This window comes from Macaca fascicularis, chromosome 4 (genome assembly GCF_037993035.2).
Source record: "Macaca fascicularis isolate 582-1 chromosome 4, T2T-MFA8v1.1".
Classification (NCBI taxonomy): domain Eukaryota; kingdom Metazoa; phylum Chordata; class Mammalia; order Primates; family Cercopithecidae; genus Macaca; species Macaca fascicularis.
The window spans coordinates 124,145,338-124,169,705 of record NC_088378.1 but is presented as its reverse complement, the minus strand read 5'-3'; the positions used below and the strand labels follow the sequence as shown (position 1 = coordinate 124,169,705).

The 24,368-nt window shown below is 39.1% G+C and overlaps 1 long non-coding RNA gene across 4 annotated transcripts in view; it reads right to left on the bottom strand.

Moving 5' to 3' along the window:
- Positions 1 to 18,535, bottom strand: part of LOC102135933 (uncharacterized) — an 81,178-nt gene extending 62,643 nt beyond the window's left edge. For all 4 annotated transcript variants that reach the window (XR_276490.5, XR_012433737.1, XR_012433739.1 and 1 more), the window contains exon 1: positions 18,463 to 18,535. This is a non-coding gene — a long non-coding RNA (uncharacterized lncRNA). The remainder of the gene's footprint in view (positions 1 to 18,462) is intronic.
- Between the last annotated feature and the right edge of the window lie 5,833 nt (positions 18,536 to 24,368).

The following is a 24,368-nucleotide window of genomic DNA, read 5'->3' as shown; positions in this document are numbered from 1 at the left end:
ATTGGTCACTTGTTTCTGTACAACTCTGAATGGGTCATTGTTTCTTAATAAGGATGTGAGGCTGTCAAAGTTAAATTTAGCTCACCATGGTTGTGGTGGAACAAAGCCGATACATTTGCATACTGCTCTCCTACATAGGTGTGTTCCAGCAAAATAGTGAAGGCAGCATAATTGAATGCTGAAAGACAATAAAATGTTCTGGCTAAAAGCACTGGAGTCCAGACCACTGCCCACAAATAGGCAGGTCATGTAACTACTCTAAGGCTTAATTTATCCATATGTAAAATGAGAATATTATACTATTATATTGTTTTTTTCTTTTTTTTTTTTTTGTTGTTGTTTTGTGATGAAGTCTCCCTCTATTGCCCTGGCTGGAGTGCAGTGGCGTGATCTCAGCTCACTGCAACCTCCACCTCCCAGATTCCAGTGATTCTCCTGCCTCAGCCTCCTGAATAGCTGAGATTACAGGCACATGCCACCATGCCCAGCTAATTTTTTGTATTTTTAGTAGAGACAGGGTTTCACCATGTTGGCCAGGCTGGTCTCAAACCCCCGACCTCATGTGATCTGCCCTCCTCAGCTTCCCAAAGTGCTGTGATTACAGGTGTGAGCCACCGCACCCAGCCTATATTGGGCTGGGTTTTTGTTTTGGTAATACTTCCTAGTTGTGCTATTTTTTTAGGGTAAAAAAAGGTTAAAATTTGGTTAAAATCAAAGCAGGATCTCTGGTATTTAATCATGAGTAATATTTTGCCTAATATGCCTTTTAATTACACCTGGCTTTCAATTACATTTGTTGATTTTATTTCTAAATTGAGCTGTTATTTTATTTAACCCCTTTTGACTGCTAAGTTACATTTTATAAATGTAGTTTGTACTACCCTTCATCCAGCACTATGAGATGGTGATTTTTTTTTTTTTTTTAAATTAGTGAATTAATACTAATAGATCTGCTAACTTTGGTCCTTCCAAAGACTTATACAATTTGAATCCCATAATGTTTCAAATCAAACTCTCTGTCTCCCCAATTCCTCCCTGAATCTGTACTAGCTTTGAGATGCCTATCCTGGTTATTGGCATCGCCATCCTGATAATTTTTTTTTTTTTTTTTGAGACCGAGTCTCACTCTGTCACTCAGGCTAGAGTACAGTGGCGTGATCTCAGCTCACTGCAACCTCTGTCTCCCAGGTTCAAGTGATTCTCCTGCCTCAGCCTCCTGAATACCTGGGATTACAAGCATGGACTACCAGGCCTGGCTAATTTCTGTATTTTTAGTAGAGATGGGGTTTCACCATCTTGGCCAGGCTGGTCTCGAACTCCTGGCCTCAAGAGATCTGCCGGACTTGGCCTCTCAAAGTGCTGGGATTATAGGCATGAGCCACCACACCCAGCACCATCCTGATAATTTACCCTCAGGGTCATCGCGTCTCATGCACAATCCAATTTCTCACCATGTGTACGCAATATTTCTGTCATGTGTTCCTGCCTCTCCATTCCCTTTCCAAAATCTTTCCAAGTATATTTTCTCAAGAGAAGTACTATTCCTAAATACCAAACATACACTCAAGCACAGTGTAAGGGATATTTGTCATGTCTGAGGCCACCCAGCATGTTTGAACACCCTTCCTATGTTTGAAGAATTCCACATATCATGAGTTCTTTCTCAAGGCAGAAGCTAGGACTGGCTCTCTTACCCTATTTTAGTTAGGATATAGGGATCTAGCCAGGGGCAGATTTCAGTTTTGTAGGGGTTTGAACCTAATACAGTTTTGGGGCCTTCTTTTCACAAAGCAACAAAATTACAAATGTAAAATTAGGTTTAAAAGTTAACTTCCCAACTTGAATGAGAAAAAAAATCAAAACTACAAATTTTAGGAGATAACCAGTACCAGGAACACCACAAATCCAGAAAAACAATGTAATTTTAAAATTAATAATTTGCCTAATGTACCTCTTTAATATTTTTTTTCATGATTTTAACTGCATTATTTTAACTGTTTGATTACCAATTCACATGACAATGATTTCATAATTTTTCATATGAAAATATTTTTGTAGAGAAGGGATCTCACTAGGTTGACTAGGTCGGTCTTGAACTGCTGGCCACAAATGATCCTCCCATTTGGCCTCCTGAAGTGTTGGGATTACAGGCATGAGCCACCACATCCAGCTCTGTGATTTTTTTTTTAGAAAAGGAAAAAAAAGGAATTTAGTCTCCTTTGGCCTATCTGGTCAACTGTTTTTTTAATTGACAGTTTAGAAGAGTGTCTTTAAGCTTCACAACTCATGAGTGATAATATTGTGTAAATTTAGTGAGTGTGACAGAAGTCAGAATTGTAGGTACAGTATTTCTTCTGCCAATTTTACAAAAACATATGACAGACATTTATTTCTAGGGCTCTCCCAGGGCCTTGGAAAGGGTCTACATAAGTACAGGGCCCTGAGGCTTAAGATTCATTAGCTTTGTGATACATCCATGTATTAGTCCGTTTTCATGCTGCTCATGAAGACATACCGGAGACTGGGTAATTTATAAAGGAAAAAGGTTTAATTGACTCACAGTTCCACATGGCTGGGGAGGCCTCACAATCATGGCAGAAGAGCAAGGTACGTCTTACATGGTGGCAGGCAAGGAAAGAGCTTGTGCGGAGAAACTCGCCTTTATAAAACCATCAGGTCTCACGAAACTTACTCACTATCATGAGAACAGCATGGGAAAGACCTACTCCCGTGATTCAATTACTTCCCATTGGGTCCCTCCCATGGCACTTGGGAATTGCTGGAGCTACAATTCAAGGTGAGATTTGGGTGGGGACACAGTCAAACCATGTCAATGCATCTCTGCACCCTCTTAGGCTTCACCAATCAGACATGATCATAAAGTTTTCACTTCAGAACTGAACAACCCTAGGAAGTAGGAGCCTCTGTGTCCACCATTCATAAGAATGTCAAGAGAGGCACCAGCTCTGCCAGGCACCGGTGGTGAAATTTCTGGTGTTGGGACTCCAGAATTATCAGTGGGGGCTGTGGTGTCTGCGCCATGCAGCAGCTGTAGCACCCTCTCTCCTTCAGCAGCCCTCACAGTGTGATGTGGGCATGGATCCTGGGCTGCAGAGCCTGTGGACCTGACTCTCCAACCCCCTTGCAGATTCAATGAGGTACCAAATATCCTTTTAAATTCACCTTATTTTTCTGCTTAAACTAGTGATTATAGAATAGTTTCTACTTGCAACCATGAATCCTGACTGCTACATGTGGAAGTGTGTTCCTACAGGGCTAAGGCAGGGGCTGAGGCATTATCAGCCTACCTGAGATGATGGAACAATTCAAGGATGGGAAAGTGAATCAAAGCAGAATGCATGGGAGAAAATAGGCAACCAAATACCAGAAAAATAAGGATAAAAGTCAGATACATGGGTCCATTTAAAGGCAGAAGCCAGAGAGCCAAGAATCTTGATTATTGAATGCAGATGAAGGCAGAGGAGGTTCAGAAAAGGCAAAGTAGGGTAGGTCAAGACCCCATTTGATAGGCCAGCAGTTGGGTGGCATGTATAAGGATTGGGTGGCCTTAAAAAGGAATAGAAGGCCAGGTGCAGGGGCCTCACACACTACATTTTGGGAGGCTGAGGCAGGAGGATCACATAAGCCCAGATGTTTGAGACCAGTCTGGGCAACATAGGGAGACCCCCATCTCCCCAAAAAATTTAAAAGTTAACCTGGTGTTTTGATGCACGCTTGTAGTCCCACCTACTTGGGAGGCTGAGGTGGTAGGATCACTTGAGCCTATGAGGTGGAGGCTGCAATAAGCCGCAATCACACCACTGCACTTCAGCCTGGGTGACAGAGAAAAACCCTGTCTCTAAAAAAATAATAATAATAATTTAAATTTTAAAAAAGAGGAATAGAAGAAGGCTGGACAGTACTATAACCCAGGTTCTTGTTAGCTCTCGCTTGGAACCATAAAAGCCTTCAACATTCTCCCACCTTGTTCTCTGCCCTACAGTATGTTCTTTACACAAAAAGAGCTATTTGGGGCCATGATGATTGCCCTACTTTTGAAATATCAATTGTGACTCTCCATTGCCTAGAGAACATAACAGAATTCATTAGCCTGGCATTTCTGACCCTCCCTCATCTAGGTCAATCCATTTATCCAGCATATTCCTCGTTAACTTTCTCAAACTGTATGCTAGAGCTGCACTAAGCTATTTGGTATTTCCTAGATATGCATTTCATTTTCCCACAAGCATGCTGTTCTTTCTGCCTGGGATGCTCTCCCTGTCACATTTCAGCACATCCAAATCACTCTGTTTTCCAAAGCCCAGCTCAAATGTCACATTTCTTCCTCAGCAGCAGTATTTCCTCCCGGAAGCATGTTAATTATCATGTTAATTTTGCTTTCCATATTGCATTACAGTTATTCAGGCACATATTTTTATTTCTTCTAAGAACCCAGAAGCTCACTTTGAGCAGAATCTTGGCACAGTGCCTTGTATATTATACGTGCCCAAAATAGTGTTGAACAAAGGGTTGAATGAAACAATTCTTGACACATAATTTCCTGTAGAACCTAAAGCAGGTGATAGTGACCTATGGTGTGGTAGGAAAAGTACAGGCTTTGATCTCAGACACGTAGGAGTTGGAGTCACAACTTGTGCTGGCTGATGAATCTTTTGACATGTTGCTTAATCACAAAGAGGCATTGGTAGTAAGAGATAATAATCCTTATAGCATAGGATTATTTTGAGAATTAAGTAAGGTTCTAGAAGGTAACTTGCAATTCCTGATACAAAAGAGATGTTAACTGAATGTTAGTGATTTTTTTCTCCCTTAGTCTTCTCTTCTTCAGCCTTAATATTTCTAATTCCATCTATTGTTTCTTACAGGACAGTTTTTTAGTCTGCTCATCAACATCATTTTATCCACATTGTTCTTAAAAATCTGAACATTAAGATAACCCAAGTGTGACCTGACCAGTTCACAGAACACTGAGAATATTATTTGGTACAATCTCATCACAATACTTCTATTTTGTAATACAAGATAGCCTTATTACACTTTGCTTATATTAAGTTTGTAACTATCCAAAATCAAGTTTTTTAGAGCAATCTACTTCCAGATCACATGTCTATTTTACACATAAACGTAAATGCACGTAATTCTACTGATCTCTGTTAAGTTTCAACTAATTTATTTAAGCCCAGAATTTTATCTTACCCAAATCCCTTTCAGTAATGATTTTAATAATCTTTAAAGAGGTATAGGAGGGAGGATGATGGGAGGGACTCTAAGTAATAACTTGAGACATTTGCCTTACTCTTACTTAATTGCAAAATAAACAGCTCCCACGGTGACCTGTAATGCAGGCCAGCATTTGTGTCTATGTGGAGGAAAAAGGATGACTTTTGCACTTTGCCTCTGCCAATAATAGCCACATGAGTAATTAAACTAAACTTCAACAAACTTAGCAATTAAATAATAGAAGTATTTTCTAGAGATCACTTTGGGGAAAAGAAAAGGAGAAAAATGATGTTTCTTTAATGTCTCAAAACGGAAACAGTTATCTTATTTTTTAATCGAATATTGTACTATTCCACCAAAAACTCTGATTAGCAACCCTTGCTCTACTGCAAAAATCTAGTTTAAGTTTCTCAGATTGTATGCAGATAGTGTTATATTTTTCTTAATAAACATGTGAAATAAGCAAAGCAATCTAAATTTAAACTTTTACTGAGGATCTTCTCAATACCGTTTCCATATGGGAGCCATGAGTGATGTTTTTCTTGTTAGAAATTTATGGGAAATATTCTTGGGAGCCTATTTTTCTTTATGATATGGGCTGAATATTTGTGTTCTCCCAAAATTTATATACTGAAACAGAAATCCTAATGTACTTGAGGTGGGGCCTTTGAGGATTAATTAGATCATAACGGCGGAGCCCTTATAAATGGCATTAGTGCCCTTCTAAGAAGCCAGAAAGCTAGTTACCTCTCTGTCTGCCATGTGAAGGCACAGCAAGAAGATGACCCTCTGTAAACCAGGAAAAGGGCCCTCACCAAGATCTCAACCACAACAGTAACCTGAACTCAGCCTCTAGAAGTGTGAGAAATTATTGTTTAAGCCTCCCAATGTATGGTAATCTATAGCAGTCTAAACTGACCAAGAAATATCAACGTAAAGCCCACAAATATTAAACATAACTTTATTTTATTTATTAATTAATTTTTAATAAACTGTTTATAGAGACAGGGTTTCACTATGTTGCCTAGGCTAGTCTTGAACACCTGGCCTCAAGTAATCCTCCTGCCTCAGCCTCCCAAAGTGTTGGGATTACAGACATGAGCCACCATGCCCAGACAAAATATAGCTTTAAAGGGAGAGAGATGAAGTAATAAAGAGAAACTTTTGAAACACAAAATTTCTGTTAAAGTAAAATAATTGCTGGGCACAGTGGCTCACGCCCGTAATCCCAGCACTGTGGGAGGCCAAAGCAGGTGGATCACCTGAGATCAGGAGTTCGAGACCAACCTGACCAACATGGAGAAACCCTATCTCTACTAAAATTACAAAATTAGCCAAGCATGGTGGTGCATCCTGTAATCCCAGCTACTCAGGAGGCTGAGGCAGGAGAATCGCTTGAACCCAGGAGGCGGAGGTTGTGGTGAGCCGAGATCACACCATTGCACTCCAGCCTAAGAAACAAGAGTGGAACTCTGTCTCAAAATAATAATAATAATTTTAGTAGAGTGAAGAAGAAAATCCTAATAAAAAATTTTGTTTTAGGCCGGGTGCAGTGGCTTACATCTTTAATGCCAGCACTTTGGGAGGCCGAGGTGGGCAGGTTGCCTGAGGTCAGGAGTTTGAGACCAGCCTGGTCAACATAGTGAAAACCTCGTCTCTACCAAAAATACAAAAATTAGCTGGGCATGGTAGCACATGTTTGTAGTCCCAGCTCCTCGGGAGGCTGAGGCAAGAGAATCACTTGAACCCTGGAGGTTATGGTGAGCCAAAATCACACCACTGCCCTCCAGCCTGAGTGACAGAGTGAGACTCCATCTCAAAAAAAAAAAATTATATATATATATATATATATACACACACACACACACACACACACATATATAAATCTTCCCATATGTGGGGGAAAGAACATGACACTAAAGGCTAAATCAAACATAATATAATAAGAATATTATGGGATTCTTCTAGTCTAGGGCCAATTTTTCTTTTCTATTAAGGCCTATATAGGATTTTTACTTTATACCTAAAAACATTTTTTAAAAATTCTAACTGAGGTCCAAACAAAACAAATGACCCATCAAATCAGTCTTGAGGTTTCAGTGCCAATATAGTTAGAAGCTAGAGAAGGTAGAGAGAGTGAAATTGGGAGACAAGTCATTTATCTACTATTCATGTAAAACTCAGAAAATCATATTTTCCCATCTATAGTTTGAAATTCATTTACTTACAACAAGTAGGAAAGATGTTTAAGATAATTAAAACTAACAAATGTCACAATTTTTATTACTTTGCTGAATGCTTTTAGATTTATTATATATATTACTCAGACATAGACAACAGATCATGTAAAATATAATTAAGCTTTTCCTAAATCAGCCAAGATTGTCATTGTCATAATTTTGCATTGTATCATAAACAAAGTCTATAGGAGCCATCAGGCTGAAAGGGAATTTGAGTTCTGAGACATTTCCTTTTATAAACCTTTTATTTTTGCTGCTTTATTTTAGAATACATATCTTTAAAGCTTACTAAGAAGGGTCTTTGCCAGGGTAGACCATGAATTTGCCAATATTTAATCATTTTAAACTACAAAATATGAATTCCTCTTGGTTTAACCTAACACAATCAAAGATTGAGTCAAAAGGTGAAGAACTTTTTCATCAACTGTCTTTACCAATACCCTTTGACATTTACAGAACCCTTACCACATGCAATGGGATGAAATGTAGGACATGCTGAACCACATTGTTCCCTCCCTACATTCAGCCAAATGATTCCTTCTCTCCTTAATCCATACTTTTCTGGAGCTCATGCTCTTATTTTCCATTACCACTATAAAGAGATAATAGAGGTATGCCTCTCGTGGATTGTCATCCTTCCCTGCTGGCTTCTCTGGCAATATAACTTTTTAAATCCCCTATCTCTGATTTACTGTCATCAAAATTCCACCTATTGCTGTGTATTGAGTTAACATTTAGTACATTGTATCCCAGCACTTTGGGAGGCCGAGACGGGCGGATCACGAGGTCAGGAGATCGAGACCATCCTGGCTAACATGGTGAAACCCTGTCTCTACTAAAAAATACAAAAAACTAGCCGGGCGAGGTGGCGGGCGCCTGTAGTCCCAGCTACTCGGGAGGCTGAGGCAGGAGAATGACGTAAACCCGGGAGGTGGAGCTTGCAGTGAGCCGAGATCTGGCCACCGCACTCCAGCCTGGGCGACGAGCGAGACTCCGTCTCAAAAAAAAAAAAAAAACATTCAGTACATTGTGAGAAAAAATTGTTGGAATTTTGAATCATTGCATTTTAGAGCTAGAAGTAATCTTAGCAATCGCTTAGTCCAATCTTCCTATGGTGGTTGCTGCCAGCTCTGCTGATTCCCTCTGCCAGCCTCATTTTCACCCAGTCCTCCCTGATGCTGCCAATGTACTTTGGGGATGGACCTGACTTAGCAGTGGAGGTTATCTCATTGACTCAGAAACCCAAGCCTAAGTTAATTAGCACAGTCAGGTCTGTGTCATTAGGGTGGGTATTATAGGCTGAATTGGGTCCTCCCAAAATTCATGTGTGAATGTCCTAACCCTTAGAATCTCAGAATGCGACTATATTCGGGGAGAGGGTCTTTAAAGAGGATTTTAGGTTAAAATGAGGTCATCTGCGTGGGTCCTAATCAAATATCACTGGTGTCCTTAGGAGAAAAAGAGATTAGGACTCAGATAAACTCTGAGGGAAGACCATGTGAGGGCACAGGGAGGAGAAGATGGCAAGATGGCCATTACAAGTCAAGGAGAGAGGCCTCAGGAAAAACCAACCCTGTTGACACTTTCATATCCATCTTTTACCTTACAGGACTGTGGGAAAATAACCTTCTGTTGTTTAAGCCACCAGTCTGTGGTACTTTATTATGACGGCAGCACTAGCAAACTAATACGATGGGACTGGGCATTGGAATAAGACCCATTTGGGCCATTAAGTGATCCAGTGAGTCTTCTGAGTTATTTAGGCCAGTTAGGGCCAAGTTTTCTGTTACTTACAGTCTCTGTTGTATGTGATGTTACCAACCTCTTCATTTTACACAGAGAGCTCAGGCTTCTTCAAATGTAAACATAGATTACAGAATTTGAAATAATTATCTTTCCTCAAAGATTAAGGGTATATGCATAATTGGTAGAAATAGTACAGTCATCTCTTGGTATCTGTGGCAGACTGATTCTAGAACTCACCCTTCCACCCCACCCCACCCCAGAGGACACCAAAACTCAAGTCCTTTGTATAAAATGGTGTAGTAATTGCATATAATCTATGCACATCCTCCTATATAAATCATCTCTATTAAGTGTATTACCTAATACAATGCCTACACATCACTTCATTCGTGTGGAGTCAACATAGTCCTCAGAGCACGGCAAGTTTTGCTTTTTGGAACTTTGCATAATTATTTTTCCCTAATATTTTCTTTCCTTTACTTTTTTTTTCTTTTTTGAGATGGATTTTCATTCTTGTTGCCCAGGCTTGAGTGCAATGGTGCAGTCTTGGCTCACTGCAACCTCTGCCTTCCAGGTTCAAGCGATTCTCCTGCCTCAGGCTCCCAAGTAGCTGGGATTACAGGCACCTGCCACCATGCCCAGCTAATTTTTATATTTTTAGTAGAGACGAGGTTTCACCATGTTAGCCAGGCTTGTCTCAAACTCCCAACCTCAGATGATCCACCCGCCTTGGCCTCCCAAAGTGCTAGGATTATAAGCGTAAGCCACCGTGCCCAGCCTTCCCTAATATTTTCAATTCACAGTTGGTTGAATCCACAGATGCAGAAGCCACAGATGCAGAGGACTGATCATCCAAGTAAACAGTTTCGTGACTAGAATGAACAAAACATTTACTCTTATCTCTGATCAATCCAGAGAGGCTAAAGTGAGGAGAACTGGAAGTATTGGGAAAGGCAAAAAATCTGAAAATTAGCTCCTTGAGTCAGTAAGTCAATACTAGTACCCCTTTTTCCAGCTTTATCTTTAGCCTCATTAGCAGGGGCTTGCCCTATCCAGTATTTAGCCCTGCTGTTTCTCTCATTGCCTGCTGCTTACAGGTCTCAAGACTCCTGTGCTGTTCCATACATTCTTGCACCTGGGAGTAGCCCATGTGCACTTCTGTCCAGATTTGAATGCCTCAGTTTTTATATTCATACTCTTCTATCACCAGTAATAGATAATGATATGTTCAAAGCAGCTCTCACATTTTAAGTGCTTAAGACATGTTTTATGAGAATATAGACTGTGCTGCTCCCCTATATGGAAAATTCATACTCATCATTTGGAGAAGTGGGAATTTTACCATGGTTAGCCACTTTAAACTTCTTGACAGCTTCAAACCACTGTATCTCATTCACATTAACATTTTTGTTCCAGAAAATGGAAAAAGTTACATTGAGATGTTCTCATTTCATACATTCTAAAGCATGCTTCATGAATGAATTCTTTCTTTTAAATCTTGGCAAGCTGAATTATGAGTAGAGATTGTCAAATTTAAATGTTGTTTATAAAAACCATGCTATGAGTATAACAAGAGCAGAGTAATCTTCCCAGAACCTCAAACTGTGCCTGGCATGTAATATATGACAAATAAATATTCACTGAGTAAATATTTATTGAATGAATGATTGAGATAGAATTTGTGCTATATTTATGCATTGCAAGTTGCTGAATAATTTTATCTTAAAAATTACCTCTCAGGCCCATTTAATGTTGAACCTTCAAAATTTCAAATTAATATATATGACAGCAAATGATAAACTGTGCTGTCAAAGTTGGTGCTTTGTGTATGGGATGTTATCATTTGACTTACCAGTTAGTGACAGAGTTGGACAGATAGTAAGACTGCCCTCATTCTGGTTATTATGCCATGGTGTTTGGGGATACCATGATGCAAGGAACCTTTAGAAAGTATCGTTTTTCTTCCTGAGGGTGGGAGGAGCAAGTAGTGCTACAGTTTATCTAAATTGCTACAGAAGTCTTCTTTCACATGGACACATCACTTTCTTGACACCATTCCATATGTTGTGACTTGAATCAATAAAATCAATAGGAGTTTTACAGTTGGCTCGTAAAATGTGAAACCTTTGACTTCTGAAGTTTTCCAAGTTTGCTGTGGAGCCACACTGTGAGCTTTTTTTTTTTTTTTGAGACAGGGTCTTGCTCTGTGGCCCAGGCTGGAGTAGAGTGGCACCATCACAGCTTGCTGCAGCCTCGACCTCCCAGGTCCAAGTGATCCTCCCACTTCAGCCTCCTAAGTAGCTGGGACTACAGAAGTGTGCTACCACACCCAACTAACGTTTGTATTTTTTCTAGAGATATGGTCTCACTATGTTGCCCAGGCTGGTCTTGAACTTCCGGGTTCAAGTAATCCACCTGCCTCGGCCTCCCAAAGTGTTGGGATTACAGGCGTGAGCCACTGCACCTAGCTGAATACATATTTAAGTGAAAGTGAAAAATCTGTATACTTCTGTGTTAGAAAAAGCTTTAGAACATTTGAGGTTTTTGTTTGTTTTTTAATAAATTAAGTATAGTCAAAATCCTGCTACTATTTTTGTTTGGATTGCTTTTATTCTTTTCATGATTTAGGTTTGGTTTTATTGTTTGTTTGTTTGAGATAGGGTCTCGCTCTGTCGCCCAGGTTGGAGTGCAGTAGTACAATCTCAGCTCACTGAAACCTCCGTCTCCTGGGTTCAAGCAATTCTCCTGCCTCAGCCTCCCAAGTAGCTGGGATTACAGGCATGAGCCACCACACCCTTCTAATTTTTGTATTTTTGGTAGAAACGGGGTTTTATTATGTTGGCCAGGCTGGTCTTGAACTCCTGGTCTCAATTGATCTACCTGCTTCAGCCTCCCAAAGTGCTGGGATTACAGGCATGAGCCACCGAGCCCAGCCATGAGTTAGTTCTTTGTTGTTGCTTGAATGGCTTTAAAACTTGAATCATTTCAGGGTTTAATTTGCTTACTACCTTACAGGTACAATTGGCATTACATCTAAATGTATGGCCATTCCTTCATTATGGTCAAGAACTTGAGATGGGAAAATTATCATTTTATTTGCATCAATTTACTTGATCATTCATACTTTTCTAGAAACCATAGTCTGTAACTGGATATGAACATTCTAGACACTGCAGTTCTGAATTTCTAAATTATGGGTTTAAAATTCTGAAAATTCAGCACCCCAACCTTCAAAGTTAGCCAAGAGTAGTCACTGGTGCACGGGTTGATTTTGTATTTTAATAGTACTCAATGTCTTCTTTAGTTATGCTAGAAACAAAAGAATTTCTTTGAAAAGAATTGACACCTTTATCAAAAACTGAAAAGGAAAATGCATTCAAGTTTCATTCAGCAACATCCATGCTTCTTTGCCTCAGCTCAGTTTTCTTGACCTACTTGTGTGTATCCAGTGGTACTTTTGCACAACGATTTAAAGACTGAAAAGAACTTGTCCTCTTTTTAAAGTATAACTAGCAAGGATCCAAAAGTATGTCACAGGTGGGCACAGCGGTTCATACCTGTAATCCCAATGCTTTTGGAGGCTGTGGTAGGAGAATCACTTGAGGCCAGGAGTTCGAGGTAAGTGTGGGCAACATAGCAAGACTCCTGTCTCTACAAAAGAATTTTTTTTTTTTGAAACTAGCCTGTTGTGGTGGTGCGCACCTATAGTCCTAAAGTGCGTCATGTGGCAGCTGATCCATATTTTTTTCCTGCACCTCAGTGTTCACATAACAAAGTGAATTTATTCTCACAGCCAAGTTTTATTAACTGCAACTGTGAAAGGAAAGGCTCTTTTTGATCTTCATGTTTTAAGAACTATAGTCATTGAACCATTTCCACATTAAATTGCATGGTAAGCAAGGCATCTTCAGTTTTAGACCATGAAGAAGACACTGACAAATTACAATGTATATCCATTGTTTCCCTGGGGCAATAGTTTCCTGATCAAACCACTATTGTCAGCTGGGGTCTCTGAGCTCTAAGAAACTAAATGAGACTAGAACAGAGTCAGTGGGATTTTGATACACAATGAGAAGCCATCACATATCTTGGAAAGTGCACATAAACCTTCCCATAGATTCTGGGAAAATTCCCTCCAGGATCATTAAAAAAACTTCGGCAAGATTTTTTTTTAATCTCTTCATTTGTTGTCTCCCTATCACCTACAGATTTGGGATTTAGTTGAAATGCCAGAGGCAGCCTGCCAAATCTTGTGACTCAGATATATGACGCTTCTGCTGGGAGTACAGACAGGTGGATACAGACCTGACCTGTTTGCTAAGTTTGTTCTGGGATTTCAACTATAGCACCCACCTAGTTGTTGGAAAATGATGCCATTTGCATCTTTTACACAAATGTTTGTGGATTCAAGGTACCTTTGAAAAAGGAAAGAGAACAAACCTCAAATCAAATAAGCTGTGTGGTGGCCACCTGAAAGTGAAAAATTTGTTTTAGGGGTGATCTGAGTCAGTGTTCTCCTTGCACTGTGCCTCAGAACCACCTGGAGGGCTCCTGCAACATACAGGTACTAGAGCCCCATTCCTAAAGATTCTGAATAATGGACCCAACCATTTCCTTTCTAGGAAGGCATCATAAGATATTTTACATTTCATCTGATAACTTTTTGTATATTGTTTTAATTGTTCATGTTTGTAAATTATCTTTTTAAATTAATTTGAAAAGCATTTGTCCTCAATGTGGTCTTTCCTAACCACACCATACTTACCAGTAGTTACAGTTTTATTATGGATACTCAAAATGCCTGCCCACACCAAAACAAATCAATGTACAGTTTTAAATATATTGAATTGGTATTATAAACTTGATAAAAATGAATTTGAAAGCCTGCTCTGCTGTTGTAAAAATTTAGGCAAGTTCTATAACCTCTTTGAGCCTCAGATTCAACTGTGAAATGGGAGCTTTAAGAATGTACTTACTGGCCGGGCGCGGTGGCTCAAGCCTGTAATCCCAGCACTTTGGGAGGCCGAGACGGGCGGATCATGAGGTCAGGAGATCGAGACCATCCTGGATAACCCAGTGAAACCCCGTCTCTACTAAAAAATACAAAAAAAAATTAGCCGGGCGAGGTGGCGGGCGCCTGTAGTCCCAGCTACGCGGGAGGCTGAGGCAGGAGAATGGCGTGAACCCGGGAGGCGGAGCTTGCAGTGAGCTGAGATCCGGCCACTGTACTCCAGCCTGGGCGACAGAGCCAGACTCCGTCTCAAAAAAAAAAAAAAAAAAAAAAAAAAAAAAAAAAAAAAAAAAAAAAGAATGTACTTACTTTTTGAGATTGGGTGAAAATTAAACTTTAAATTATATGATCCATGTCAGTTTTATATAGTGGGTATTCAAAAATGGTTTTTTAGTCATCAGCTACCCTAATCCCTCTTCCTGAACTCACAATATGGGGTCATTTACAACATCTTGAATTCATTTATTTACATCATTTTCAAGTAAATATGTGAGTTTTTTCATTACAAATGTAAAAAATATATGTACGCTTTTTGAACAGAGTATAGCAGTCTGAACCCTAAGGCAAATAGGAATTATATTACACAGGATTTTTTCTAGTTAACAAATGTTCTCTGATTTTTTTTCTGCTGGCTTTTCCTTATCACCTGCTGTTTCTATACCCATCTTTATTCACTGGTATTTATTTATATGTAGCCACAGCCTTCACAGCTTCACAAAACTCAAATAACGTTTCAGTGGGTGGTGTGTTTAGAAAGGAGACAGATGGATTTGGGATAATCATGAGTTTTTTTGTTGCTAATGATACCATTTCAGGCCTGCTAGAAACATATACAGTCCAGGGACTGACTGAAATGAAACAAGGAAACAGGTAAGTTTTACTAATGTAATATGTGCCATGGTTTTGGTACTTTATAATTTTCCTGTATACTGTGCCTCATGAAAAAAGTTAAGCAAACAGTTAAGTCTTTGACTTACCAGGTACAAAAATGACAACTGTCTTGAGATGTCTTTTAATTTAATTGTGGCTATATTCAACCACAACATTTAGAATGGTAGCTCATGCCTGCAATCCCAGCACTCTGAGAGGCCAAGGCAGGAGGATCACTTGAGATCAGAAGTTTGAGACCAGCCTCGGCAACAGAGTGAGACCTTGTGTCTAGGGAAAAAAAAATAGATTTAATACAATAAAATAAAAATTTTAAAAAGCATTCTCCTGCCAGCTCTGGAGAGTCTCGGAGTTCTTTAGGGGTGGACCAGCAGCATCAGCATCACCTGGAAACTTAGAGAGCCAGAATCTCAGCTGCCTTCTCCCGAGCTGCTAAATCGAAATTTGCATTTAAATAACATGCCTGGCCTAGCACCAAGGCTCACACCTGTGATCCCAGCACTTCCTTTAGAAGGCCAGGGTTGGAGAGTCACTTGACACCAAGAGTTTGAGACCAGCGAGATCCCCGTCTCTAAAATATGTGTGTGTGTGTGTGTGTGTGTGTGTGTGTGTGTGTGTGTGTGTGTGTGTGTAAAATATTAAAAGGTGGTTTGGATGAACTACAGTTTGAGAAGCTCTGACCGAGGGAACAGTTAAGTCTTTGACTTACCAGGTACAAAAATGACAACTGTCTTGAGATGTCTTTTAATTTAATTGTGGCTATATTCAACCACAACATTTAGAATAAGTTTATACAACATCTTCTGGATGGTGCACAATGCTAGCTGCCTTTTTGTAACTTTGGAAACACTGTAATGCATTCATTAGAATGACAGTAGGCAGAAGTATTTTCTCTTTACCACACTTGTTTCAAGAAATTGAGGCTTTATTACTCTGAAAACTTCTCAAATCTAGGCCAAACTGTGAAATGTTTCCCAACCAGTAATAAAGGAGATCAAATTGTTAAAGGATCTACTTCCATTTCTATTTATTTAAAAGTTTATAGGATTGTGGTTAATTGAGCTCAGATGAGTTTACTCATTACTCTGTCATTTGGTTTATCACTCAGCTAAGAACTACTAGCTGCTATAAGTTTTTGATCAACATAGAACTTTATATAATTTTTAGTCATATATTGTTAAATTTATACTCATCACAGGTTGTTTGTTAAAAACCTAGAAACTAGAGAAACACCAATGGCAAAGAACAAGATATCAGTGAGGACCATTAATATGATAATTCTCTAAGCTGATTTCAGACTGATCCTCTCCATATCCATAAGATGCAGTTATCAAACCGAACTCTTAAAAAACAGATCCAGATGTATTGACTGCTTCAAAAATCAAAGTTAGACATAGAACTATCATGAGGATTATGGCCACCATGACTGTTCACACATTAGACATCTCTACTTACACAATGTGTCATTTGCAGGGAGGTTCTTACAACTTCTGTGATCACATCATTAATAAACAAAACACAAATTAAAACAGAACAGTTGATTTTCCCTTAGTGGAAAATGTAAAAATTCCAAAAACAATTTATGAAATGATTTATTAATTCTCGATTCTATAACAGTTAAATTTTATCTACATTTCCTTCTTAAATGCTTCTGAAAAATAAGCATGATATAGCTTCTAAAATTTGTTGATAAGCTTTCTTCCATAAATAATCTAATAACATATCTCTCATTAAATGAGGAAAGAGTAAAAATGTGTCTATATGTGATGACCACAGTTAAGGAATATGTAAGAGTTTTCTAATACAATATTAAATACTATGCCAACTTAAAATAAAACATTTTAACTTAAAACATCTTATTTAGCATTCCATTTTTATTTTATCTACAGAGCTGTGGCTAATGGGTCTCAGATGTACCCCTTTATTACTCTGTCACTGGTTTACTCTATCTCTCTCACTTAGCTGAGACCAACTTTTATTACGTTATGTCTGAGTAAAGCAAAAAACTACATGCTGGTGTCAGAGAAATGATAAATTCTGTGTAACTGCCTTAGTGTGTGTAACTTTAAGGCAAAGACACCTTTAGGTACTATGAACCCTGATTCAAAAAGGGTTATTTTGCACACTTACAGGTACTTACTATGTGTCAGACATTGTCCTAAGACTTAAAAAAAAACCCAACACATTTGATTCTCAAAAGAACCCTATAAGATATGAGGTCATGTTATAAATGAGGAAACCAAGGCACAGAGAGGTCAAGTAACTTGACCAAGGTCACAGAGGCAATAAATGGCATAAGTGCCACAGAAAGTGACAATAAGTCACTCTTCATGATCACAGTATTCTACCGTATGGCTCTGCTGACCAAATCCAGTGCTCAAATCCCTTCCCAAGACATTTTATTATGTCTCCCTATGTCACAGTGCCTCATGCTTCAAAAGTAATTTTGTTTTCCCTCTATTTCATTAATATTCTTTAGTGCATTTATTTCAGCCAGTTATTAGGGAAAAAAAAGAAATCTGATTTAAACTAATTCATACCAAGGGGCATTCAATTGTGGATAGATTCTGGCTTGACATAGTCATTATTGCACAGGCTTTCAACTTGAAAGGAGCACAATTGCTATTTTAAAAGAATTAATCTCAATTGTAGTGGTTTTCAAAATTCAAAAGAGTCAACTTTCAGGGTCCAGCTAGAGGTTTCTAGATCCCCAAAATCCAGCCTCAAATACACAAAGTTCTGCTTTTCTATGTGATGGCTGTGCATAAAATTTCATTCGGGAAAATAAAGGGGACTCTGCTGCTTAAAATAACAAAAAACTGAACCACCCCTCTAATCTACTAGGCCAGTGAACTTTCTGGCTCTTCTTCCCCTCGCCTCCATCAGACACATTGCATGCACCCGCCCTCCTTGATAAAGAAGCGCTTAGAGGCTCACAGAACAGAGCAGAACGTCTCTGGGTTCGAAGAACTTCAGGAAGAGATCCAGAAAGTACTTTTGAGTAGATGTGTTGAGCCTCTCAGTAATGTGAAAGCATGCTGCAGGGATCACCATCCCAGCAACAGGATTATTCTGTTTGATGTCTGTTGCCAACAGCCACATTTCCCAGCATCTTGGACGCAAAAGGGAGTTTACTGACAAAGCAAAACTTTTCTATTGGGCATTACAATCACAGGAAAATCACCAGCTACCTCAATGCATAGTCCCATGGTAGCATTCCTCCGGCCACTCTTAGAAAAGGCCCACATCATCTGGGGGCCTAGACTCGCCTGCCCCAAGCAGGTGGCCCTTCTCTTGGTTCCCCTAGTTCTTCCCAGTAAATGGCGGAAATTGTACCTGACACAATGTGCACAACTTTGTCCTTTGCTGGAGTCAGGTTTCTGGCCATGGGTCAGATCACTCACTGCCTGAAGCAATTTCTTCCTCCACACCCAATAAATTCTTCAGGGAATCATGCGGGGATAGGTAGATTTCTTTAGGTACATATTTGTATTAATGAGAGCAGCTGGGAGTTGTCTTCCTGGTTCTAGTCAATGATTAACTTTTGAAGGCAGCCTCTTTGTGTATGTGTGGTGTGAGAGAAAGGACTTGTTTTAAGTGTTCCCACACAAAGTTATACATCTGTTTTTCTAGTCAATCAATGACCTAACTACAAAGAGTTGAAGCTACCACTGAGCCAATAGTAAAGAATAAAATCCTACCAGCTGGGCGCAGTGGCTCGCGCCTGTAATCCCAGCACTTTGGGAGGCCGAGGCAGGTGGATCACCTGAGGTCAGGAGTTCGAGATCAGCCTGACCAACATGGTGAAACCCCCATCTCTACTAAAGATACAAAATTAGCCGGCCGTGGTGGTGCACACCTATAGTCCCAGCTACTGGGGAGACTGAGGCAGGAGAATCCCTTAATCCGGGAGGTGGAGGTTGCAGTGAGCCGAGATTGTGCCACTGCACTCCAGCCTGGGCAACAAGAGTGAAATTCTGTCTCAAACAAACAAACAAAAGAAATAAAATCCTACCCTCCCAGAAATCTCTCATTGCCATAGAAATCACCAGATGTTTACCAGGATGCTGCGCTGTGGTCACCTAGGGGCTGAATACACTGTTTTCTACCTACTCCTTCAGCCTCTGGGAATCCACAGGCCAATTCAATGACATATGCTCAGAGGAGTCTACAATTGCAGTTACATCTGTATTCACAATACGTTTCTCAGAGAGACAGCCTCCATTCATTTCTACTCATTTTTCACTGAGAATTTTCACTTTATACTTCTATGAGAGAGACATTAGTGTGCACATTGGCTTGTGGTAAGGCATATTTAGCTGTATATTTGTATATTTAATAAAGGTTCCAAATGTGTTTGGTGATTATTAAACACATGTGCTCAGCAGCATTGCTGCTCTCTTAAATTTCAGTTCCTCATTTCAACTGACTGCTCAGACTCTGCTATTTGAGAGACAATCTCCAACTTTTTTTTTTTTTTTTTTTTTTTTAAGACAGAGTCTTACTCTGTCTCCCAGGCTGGAGCGCAGTGGCACGATCTCTGCTCACTGAAAGCTTTGCCTCCCAGGTTCACGCCATTCTCCCGCCTTAGCCTCCCAAGTAGCTGGGACTATAGGCACCCGCCACCACGCCTGGTTGATTTTGTTTTTGTAGTTTTAGTAGAGACGGGATTTCACCGTGTTAGCCAGGATGGTCTTGATCTCCTGACCTTGTGATCCTCCCGCCTTGGCCTCCCAAAGTGCTAGGATTACAGGTGTGAGCCACGGCACCCAGCCAACTATTAACCCAAACTCTGCATAAATCAACTCAGTATCTTCCCCAGACGAAAGAGCACTTCCTCTGGATTCCCCGTTTCTGTCCCCATTTCTTTAAATAAATCCTCTTTCTAGGCTCTCAGAATTGCATTATATTTCATTTACTTCTAAAATATTTTCACAGTGTAATAGGTTTGATTTTACAAGACTATCCTAGACAACTGTTCCCCTTTTGGCATCATGCCTGCAACCTTGCAAATGTCAAAGGTGGAATTGGGCTTCCTGGCTTCGGGAGTTCAGTCCAAGTGGTTAGCCTTATATAAGTGATGGGTAATTGAAAGTAAGAATTTATTACCAAAGTCAGCCTTGTGTGTATATATTAGTTAATTAGTCACACTAAACTATGAGTTAAAAAGTAGCAAATCAGGGCAAAATGCAGATAAAGAAAAAAATCTAAGTAAGAGTAGAGATCATTTTTTAACTGATAAATGATAACAATGATGTAAAATTGAATTTCAGTAATTATCAATTACTGATTCACCTAACTATGATCTTCCTCAAGTGGACCAAATAGAAAACACATTTACTTCAACAAGTAGCAATTGATGCGGTTACTAAACTCTGGTCTGTGGACCACCTGTATCAGAATCATTGGCAATCTTCTTATTTTAGTTTACTTGATTTTGTTTTGCCCTATATTATTTAAAAAATTACTTAGTTATGAATAACCAGAACATGTGCAAGTTACTGAAGAATGATCAGAGATGCAAAGTTGCTGACTTTAAGGGTAGAGAAAGGGATCATGAGCCAAAACTCAGTGAACAATATTGAGAGTAAAAATTGAAAAAGAGTTTGGGAAGAATATTGTATCTTTTCTATGCCAATAAATGTTCATAAAGTTTCAAGTCATATAAGGATGAAAAATTGAGATTATGTTTTCTTTAACTTGAATTTTTGTAGAAGTACTGGAAATACTGACATCTGTTGCACTAAAGAAAGTAATGTGTATGAACTGTACTTACATTTTAGTTATCTTTCTATTTAAAACAATTCATCTTTCTCTCTCTCTCTTTTTTTTTTTTCTTTTGAGATGGAGTTTCACTGTTATTGCCTAGGCAGTAGTGCAATGGCGTGATCTCAGCTCACCACAACCTCTGCCTCCTGGGTTCAAGCGATTCTCATCCCTTAGCCTCCCAAGTAGCTGGGATTACAGGCATGTGCCACCATGCCTGGCTAAGTTTTGTATTTTTAGTGGGGATGGAGTTTCACCATGTTGGTCAGGCTGATCTTGAACTCCTGACTTCAAGTGATCCACCCATCTCAGCCTCTCAAAGTGCTGGGATTATGGGCATGAGCCACCGCACCTGGCCAATAATTAATCTTTCAAGAAAAAAATCATATTTGGGAATGCTTTCTATTGTGTGATGATGTTAAAGGAAAGATGCCAATTCTACCATTTCAACATTTCGTGGGGGAAGAAATAGTTCAAAATCACTACAATAATATCCATGTGAAATTATCTTCATTAAGCCATAGTAAATAAATAAATAAATAATAAAAAGAAAATGAAAAAATAAGATACAAGAAACAGAATATTCTCTTTAATGAAACAACAAAAGATTTTAAAAGAATGCTCTGAGAAGACAATTTCATATATTTTTAAATCTATGGAGACATCGCCCTAGTCAATTTCCTTTGGAAAAGGAGGGAAGCTTAAAAACTTCAATATTATGGGAAAGTTCAATATTACATCAGCACCGTATACTGACAAGGCCAGTCTAAAAAAGTATCTTGCTCGTTCTCTAACTTCTGTTACCATGAGCATATATTTAGTATTGCAAAATACGCATAAAATGACCACAGAAGCAAGCAAGAGTGCTAAAAGATTATTTTTTCTGCCCTACAATGTCAAAACTAAAAATTCAACTCTAAAATTCTATTTTATTTCATTTATTTTTCTGAGAAGGGGTCACACTCTGTCACTCAGGCTGGAGCACAATGGCGAGATCATGGCTCACTGCAGCCTCAACTTCCCAGGCTCAAGTGATCCTCCTGTCTCAGCCTCTGGAGTAGCTAAGACTACAGGTGCACACCACCATGCCCAGCTAATTTTTATACTTTTTGTAGGACGGGATCTCGCCATGTTGCCCAGGCTGATCTCAAACTCCTGGGCTCAAGCAATCCACCTGCCTTGGCCTCCCACAGTGCTGGAATTACAGGCATTAGCCACTGTGTCCAGTCTAAAAATTTTCAATAACTAAATTGAAACACTTTTTAATGACAAATTCAGATTTATTCTTATATGCCAGAATTTCAGTCTATGACAATCCAGCTCTGACCATGAGTTTCGATGAATATTGGTTGTAATATTCTACCTGTTGGAATTTAACCAAAATGTGTGTTTGATATGCTTTTAATGCTTAGCCAGGCTTGGAAACCACTCATTTACTGAATATTTACATGTGCCAAATCCTGGGTAATCTGGCAATAGAAAGACAAACATCTGCACAAAGTTACCCAAGACAATTTATTAACTCCATTACCTGGCCTAGAGCTTGTTTTTGATATTGACTCACCCTTTCCTGCAAGGGCAAGGCAGTTTTGTAATTGTAAACGTTTAAACCAGTTTATTTTTTGAAGATGAGTAGGAAGAATGAGGAGGATGTTTAGCACAATTGCATATTAAAATATTAGGAAGCAGTGAAATATAAATATAGGAATAGATCAGAGTCCAGAAATTAATCAATTATATGAATTAAATGTATGATAAAGGCAGAATTTCAAATCCATAGGAGAAATATGGATTACTATTCTCAAACACTTTGAATAGCTAGTCATCGAAGGGAAAACAAAAGCAAACCTGAATTTCAATCTTACTCCATGCACACTCAAATAAAATCCATATATGTTACAACTTTAAATGTAAAAAATAAAATTACAAGATGACTATAAGTTTTATAGTTTGTGAAAATTCAGCAAGCTATACATTTAAGACATGTATACTTGTGTGATTATACATTATCAGTAAAAAATTTTAATTTTGATAAAATGATAGGTAATGTTTTTAATTTTGGAGGAGAAAAGGCCTTTCAACTATAATGAAAACTTAAAAAAAAAAAACAAACACACACACATAGAAAGATTGGCAAGTTTAAACTACATGCAAGTTTAAACTTTCTAAATGACATAAAAACACCGTAACCCATTAAAAAAAAAAAATCAAATTGGCAAAAACAAATTGACGGACTATATCAGTCCGGGTCTAACCAGGAAATGAGAGATCACTCTAAACACCTGAAACAAAGATAATCTAATAAAGGAATTGTTTTTAGAGGTGATGGAAGAGAAAAGAAGCAAAAAAGGGGTTGATAAGCCCTTTAGAAGTTATCAACAGCAGGTAGCCTCTTTGCCCCTAAACTGGAAGGCAAAAAGGAGGATGTAGTGTTCCCAGTGCCCACGGCCCTGCTGGAGCCAAAACCACACAGCCCTCTCTGATGGGAGCAGAAGCCATAGGGAATATGCAGTGGATGTTAGAGATGCTACTTGAAGTAGAAGATGGGGTGGAGTTCAAATATCCTGGCTCTTCCCTCCCTCTTGACCTCTGTATTAGTTTCCTAATTGCTGCTATAACAAATTACTACATACTAGCTGACTTGGAGCAACACAAATTTATGTTTTTACAGTTCTAGAGATCAGAAATCTGAAATGGCTCTCACTGGGCTAAAAACAAGATGTCAGAACTGCATTTCTTTCCAAGGCTCTAGAGAAGAATCTGTTTTCCTTGGCTTTTCCAGTTTCTTGGGGCTACCTTTCCTAGCTCCTCTTTCCTCTATTTTCAAAGGCAGCAATGGCCAGTCAAATCCTTCTCATGCTATCACCTTTTTAAGGTCCCATGTAGGGTAATCTCATTTTAAGGTCAACTGATTTGCAAACATAATTGCATCTGTAACTCAATTCTCTTTTACCATGTAATATGATGTGTTCACAGGTTTCAGGGATTGGGAAGCAGGCATCTTTGAATGCCTTCCATACCCTCCAGTCTCTCACCAGTGCCTCTCTCCGTCCAGATTCAACTGGAAACCGACTGACTGGGAGAGCAGTCTTCAAGGGCCAGTGCTCCACATCCCAACTCCCATCCCACACAAATCCAGGAGAAAGACAGGAATGGATCTAAGAGCAGATGGGTACCCGGAAAATTAACTAATATCCCTAGAATAAAGAGTTCTTAGAAATCAATGAGAAAATTATAACAAAAAAGACAAATGAGCCAAGGATATGTGCTGGCAGGCTGGCAATTTTTAGGCAAACATATGAAAATAGTATACATATGTAAAGATTCTCAACCTCTTTCATCTAAATTGAAACAAGCTATAATTTTTTTTGTATCCTATGGGCTACACTCAAAAGATTGTTAATATCCAGTTTTGATGACAGTATAGACTATTGAAAACAGTAACTGATGAAACATTTTTGGAAGGCAGTTTGGCA